Source organism: Equus caballus, chromosome 17 (genome assembly GCF_041296265.1).
Source record: "Equus caballus isolate H_3958 breed thoroughbred chromosome 17, TB-T2T, whole genome shotgun sequence".
Classification (NCBI taxonomy): Eukaryota; Metazoa; Chordata; class Mammalia; order Perissodactyla; family Equidae; genus Equus; species Equus caballus.
This window is the reverse complement of record NC_091700.1, coordinates 46,242,777-46,249,182: the sequence shown is the minus strand read 5'-3', so window position 1 is coordinate 46,249,182 and position 6,406 is coordinate 46,242,777.

Here is a 6,406-nt window from a genome sequence, read left to right as displayed (position 1 = left end):
ACATTCAAAGAAGACTTAATATCTATCCTTCTCAAACTCTTTCAAAAACTGAAGAGGCAGGGAAGCTTACTAACTCATTCCATCAGGGCAACATTACCCTGGTACCAAAGCCAGACAAGGACAACACAATAAAATAAAATTACAGGCCAACATCAATGTGAAAATCCTCAACAAAATACTAGCAAATAGAATTACAACAGTACATTTAAAAGATCATTCGCCATGATCAAGTGGGATTTATTCCAGGGATGGTTCAACATCTGCAAATCAATCAACGTGATAAACCACATTAACAAAATGAAGAATAAAAATCACGTGATCATCTCAATAGATGCAGAGAAAGCCGTTGACAAGATACAGCATCTATTTATGACAAAAACTCTGAATAAAATGGGCATACAAGGAAGGTATCTCAACATAATAAAGGCCATATATGAAAAGCCCACTGCTAATATCATACTAAACGGAGAAAACTGAAAGCTATCCCTCTAAGAACAGGAACCAGACAAGGATGCCCACTTTCACCACTCTTATTTAACATAGTATTGGAAGTCCTAGCCAGAGCAATCAGGCAAGAAAAAGAAAGAAAAGGGATCCAAACTGGAAAGGAAGAAGTGAAACTGTCACTATTTATAGATGATATGATTTTATATATAGAAAACCCTAAAGAATGCACCAAAAAACTTTTAGAAATAACAAATGAATACTATAGAGTTGCAGGATACAAAATCAATATACAAAAATCAGTTGTGTTTCTGTACACTAACAATGAAGTAGCAGAAAGAGAAAATAAGAATACAGTCCTGTTTACAATTGCAACAAAAAGAATAAAATACCTAGGAATAAATTTAGCCTTTAAGGAGGTGAAAGCCCCTTACACTGAAAACTATAAAACATTGTTGAAAGAAATTGAAGAAGGCTCAAAGAAGTGAAAGATATCCTGTGCTCTCGGATTAGAAGAATTAACATAGTTAAAATGTCCATACTTCCTAAAGCAATCTACAGATTCAGTGCAATCCTTATCAAAGTTCCAATGACATTTTTCACAGAAATAGAACAAAGACTCCTAAAATTTATATGGAACAACAAAAGATCCTGAAATAGCCAAAGCAATCCTGAGAAAAAAGAACAAAACTGGAGGTATCACACTGCCTGATTTCAAAATATACTACAAAGCTATAGTAAATCAAAACAGCCTGGTACTGGCACAAAAACAGACACACAGATCAATGGAACAGAAACAAGAGCCCAGTGGCACAGTGGTTAAGTTCACACATTCCACTTTGGCAGCCCGGGGTTCACCGGTTCGGATCCGGGTGTGGACATGGCACCACTTGGCACGCCATGCTCTGGTAGGCATGCCACATATAAAGTAGAGGAAGATGGGCATGGGTGTGAGATCAGGGCCAGTCTTCCTCAGCAAAAAGAGGAGGACTGGCAGCAGTTAGCTCAGGGCTAATCTTCCTCAAAAAAAAAAAAAGAAAGAAACGAGAGCCCAGAAATAAACCCGCACATCTATGGACAGCTAATTTTTGACAGAGGAGCAAAGAATGTACAATGGAGAAAGGAAAGTCTCTTCAATAAATGGTGTTGGGAAAACTGGACAGTCACATGCAAAAGAATGAGTAGATCATTGTCTTACACCATGCACAAAAATCAATTCAACATGGATTAAAGACTTGAATGTAAGACCTGAAACATAAAACTTCTAGAAGAAAGTAGGCAATATGCTTTACGACATCAGTCTCAGCAGCATATTTTCAAGTAGCATGTCTGACCAGGCAAGGGAAACAATAGAAAAAAATAAACAAATGGGGCTACATCAAACTAAAAACCTTCTGCAGAGCAAAGGAAACCATCAACAAAACGAAAAGACAACCTAACAATTGGGAGAAGATATTTGCAAACCATATATCTGACAAGGGGTTAATATCCAAAATACACAAAGAATTCATACATCGCAACAACAAAAAAACTCATGACCCAATTAAAAAATAGGCAAAAGATCTGAACAGATATTTTTCCAACGAAGATATACAGATGGCCAACAGGCAGATGAAAATATGTTCAACATCACTAATTATTAGGGAAATGCAAAGCAAAACTACGAGATATCACCTCAGGCCCATCAGAATGACTATAATTAACAAGACAAGAAATAAGTGTTGGAGAGGATGTGAAGAACAGGGAACTCTCATACACTGCTGGTAGGAATGCAAACTGGTGCAGCCACTATGGAAAGCAGTATGGATGTTCCTCAAAAAATTAAAAATAGAACTACCCTATGATCCAGCTATTCCACTGCTGGGTATTTATCCAAAGAACATGAAAACACAAATGTGTAAAGATACATGCACCCCTATGTTCATTGCAGCATTATTCACAATAGCCAAGACTTGGAAGCAACCTAGGTGCCCATCAAGGGATGGATGGATAAAGAAGATGTGGTATATTTACACAATGGAATACTACTCAGCTGTAAGAAATGATGAAATCCGGCCTTTTGTGACAACATGGATGGAACTTGAGGGCATTATGCTAGCTAAATAAATCAGAAGGAGAAAGTCAAATACCATATGATCTCCCTTATAAATAGAAGATAAAAATAACAAACAAACACGTAGAGACATAGATTGGATTGGTGGTTACCAGAGGGGAAAGAGGGAGGGAGGAGGGCGAAAGGGGTGATTAGGCACATGTGTACAGTGATAGATGGTAATTAGTCTTTGGATGGTGAACGTGATGTAGTCCACACAGAAAATGAAATATGATGTACACCTGAAACTTATATAATGTTATAAACCAATGTTACCTCAATTTTAAAAAAAGATAATTTTAAAAACATTGCTCAAATTGTGAAAAAAAACACACAAAACGAATTGTGTACAATTGAAGAACAAGAAAAGGGTAGGAGTAGGATGCAGGAAAGCTTCAAAGTCACAAGAGTGCACGTTTGAACTAGGCCTTGGGCAGAATTTTGCTGGTGGGGTGAGTGGTAGAGAGGGGCTTTAGGTTAAGGAATAAGGACACAGGTGCAAATGCAAATAACTGCCTAGGGAGCAGCGAACAGTGAGAGATACACTCTGTCTGGAAGCCAGAGGCTACGGAGGGATCTGGTATGAGGCTGGGAAGGCACGTGGAGTGGGATGGTGGAAGGCTGCGATGGAAGTGTAGGGAGTCTCTGTGCTATTTGGTAGGCAGTGGTGTTGCACAGCTGGTTCAGGAATGTGCTCTGTCCCTCGCTTTGGGAAGATAATCTGAGACGGATCTTTAAGAGAAGCAAGAAATTGAAGGCAAAGAGTTGGGACTCTTTTTGCAATAATCCAGGGGGAAAATGATGTGCTAGCTCAGGTCCTCTGAGAAGCAGATTTGTCTGCCCGTGTCAGAGCTGGGTTTCAAATACCAGCTCTAAAAATTACATCTGTCATGTGTACCAATGCGTGAAGAATGTCTTATGCTGCCACCAATAAAAATGAAAATGTGGCACAATTTGGAGAGTATTTGGTTACAGAAGGTATGAGAACTGGGAAAAAGAAGAAATTTCTGACCTGTTTTCATCCGATCAAATGTCTAATCTTTTCAGTCAATGTCACTATTCCTCTTTATGTGGCATAGTGCCTTTTCTAGAATTTCATAACAATGAAATTTTAAATTGGTGTCTCTTTTCTAGTTTTCATGCCAACAGGTAAGAACTTCCCTATATTCCTAGTTCTCTTATCCCATTTTCAGCCTGAATCAAACCACTTCTGCCGTCCGCTTTAATACGGAGTGCTAACAAGCATTTTATGTGCATTATCTGATTTTATTTTCCATAATAGCGTTACAAGAAAGGCCCCATTCATTCCCTCATCAAATATTTGAGTACCAGCTATGAGGTAGGCACTGGGAATACAATCATTTAAACAAATGACAGTCACTGTTCTCAAGGAGCTGGGCTGACATTCAAGTGAGATATGAAGACAACAGCAGATAAATGCATGGCTCTGAAACGCAATGTCCGGTGGTGAGGACTAGGTGGAAACACAAAGCAGAGGAAGGGGGTGAAGGGGATGGAGAAGGATAATGGGGGAAAGGGGAGGGTGGGCGGGGAAGGACCCTGAACAGAAGCCTGGATGAATGAAGGAATGAACCATGTATGAATCTGAGGGAAGAGCATTCCAGGCAGAGGCAACCCCTACTGCAAGACTACCTGAAGAGTAGTTTTCAAAACTGTCTACTGAGGTGACACTGAGCCAGTGTAGGAGGAAAAGCAAAGAGGGCGGCGTGGCTGGAGCAACAGGAGAAAGAAGTAGGAAGAGAGGTTGGGTAGGACACAGGGGCCAGATCACTTGGGACCTTGTAGGCTTTGGGACTTTGTTCTGGGTGTGATCAGACACTGGAAGGTTTTGAGTAGAGGAGGAACATGATCTGGTTCACAATTAGGATCTCCATTTTACAGTTGGGGATTCTGAGGTTCAGAGAGGTGACTAAGTTGTTCAACGTAACACAGCAGTTCAGGCTCAGAGCCTGGGCTCAGGTAACATCAGCGTGAGTCCTATCCTATGCTCCTAACCATTCGGCTTCACTGCGTCCTTCCTCACACAATGGCAGGTCAGCACGCCTCACACTCACCATCAGTTCCTGCTGCCAGGAAGAAAAAAAAAGTCCCTGGAGCAAACATTCCCTGCCTAAGGAGAAGGGCGAATTTTGCCCAGCCACTGGAGTCATTCTCTTGACCGCCAAACTCTAGGTCCTCTCCCTGCCTTGACCCTGCTCATCTGGTCTGACTTCCAGCCCCTGTCTTACTACTGATCACAGATGGCCAGACGCTAGCCCCTGGAATGAATTCCTGGTTTCTCAGCCTTAGACCGCTTAACCTCTGCAATCTCTTTCAAGACTTGAGAAGAAGAGGCACTGGTGTTGGCTACGACATTAGATTGTTTCATTTCAAGACCTGGCTCTGCTACTTGTAGCTGTGTGGCCTTGGGCAAGTCACTCAGCTGTCCTCAGCCTCACTTATCTCATCCACCAAGCTGGGACAGCACTAAGAGTACCATGGGGGCTGTTGTGAGGAACGATGTGAAATCAGCCCAGAACTCTCCGTGCAGTGTCTGGACCACGGTGGGTGCTCAGCAGAAGTGAGAAGTGAGCCATTCTTCTTGACTGTCTTCAACACCTCTATCTCTGATGTAGGGTCTGGCTCTCTGCCCTACTCTTCTGGTGGCTCCAGGTCCCCTTTCTGACTAGCCCTCTTGCAGTGTTGCACATTTTGGGTTGACCACATGAAAATCTGGTGAAAAATGCTTACAGGAGGAAGAAGAGAAGTGGTTTTACCAGGAAAAAAAGTGAAGTGGTACATCTCTTTTCATTTTCATTCAAAATGATTCTGACAACTACTTTGGAGCCGCATCCTCTTTTTTAGGTTATATCAAACTGTTGATGTAAGACCTGAAACCATCAAACTCCCAGAAGAAAACGTAGGCAGTAACCTCCTTGACGTCAGTCTTGGCGATGATCTTTTGGATTTCAAACCAAAAGCAAAGGCAACAAAAGCAAAAATCAACAAGTGGGACTACGTCAAACTAAAAAGCTTCTTCACAGCAAAGGACATTATCAACAAAATGAAAGGCAACCCACTGAATGGAAGAAAATATTTTCAAATCATATATCTGATAAGGAGTTATAATCCAAAATATATAAAGAACTCATAAAACTCAATAGCAAAAAACAATCTGATTTAAAAATGGGCAGAGGATTAGAATAGACACACAAATGGCCAACAGGCACATGAAAAGGCACTCAACATCACTCATCATCGGGGAAATGCAAATCAAAACCACAATGAAATATCACCTCATACCTGTTAGAATGGCTATATCAAAAGGAAAAGAAATAACAAGTGTTGGTAAGGATGTGGAGAAAAGGAAATCCTTGTGCACTGTTGGTGGGAATGTAAATCGGTGCAGCCACTATGGAAAACAGTATACAGGTTCCTCAAAAAATTAAAAATAGAACTACCATATGATCCAGCAATTCCATTTCTGAGTATTTATCGGAAGGAAATGAAAAGACTAACTCAAAAAGATATGCACCCTTTGTTCATTGCAGCATTATTTACAATAGCCAAGACATGGAAGCAACCTAAGTGTCCATGGATGGATGGATGGATTAATGGATAAAGGAAAGGTGATGTGTGTGTATATATATAACGTGAAATATTATTTAGTCATAAACAAGAAGGTAATCTTGCTTTTGCAACAATATCGATGGACCTTGAGGGTATTATATTAAGTGAAATAGATCAGACAAAGACAAATTCTCTATGATGTCACTTATATGTAAAATCCAAAAACAAAAACAAAAAACAAAAGAAAACCCAGAACTCATAGATACAGAGAATGGATTAGTGATTGACAGAGGTGTCGGG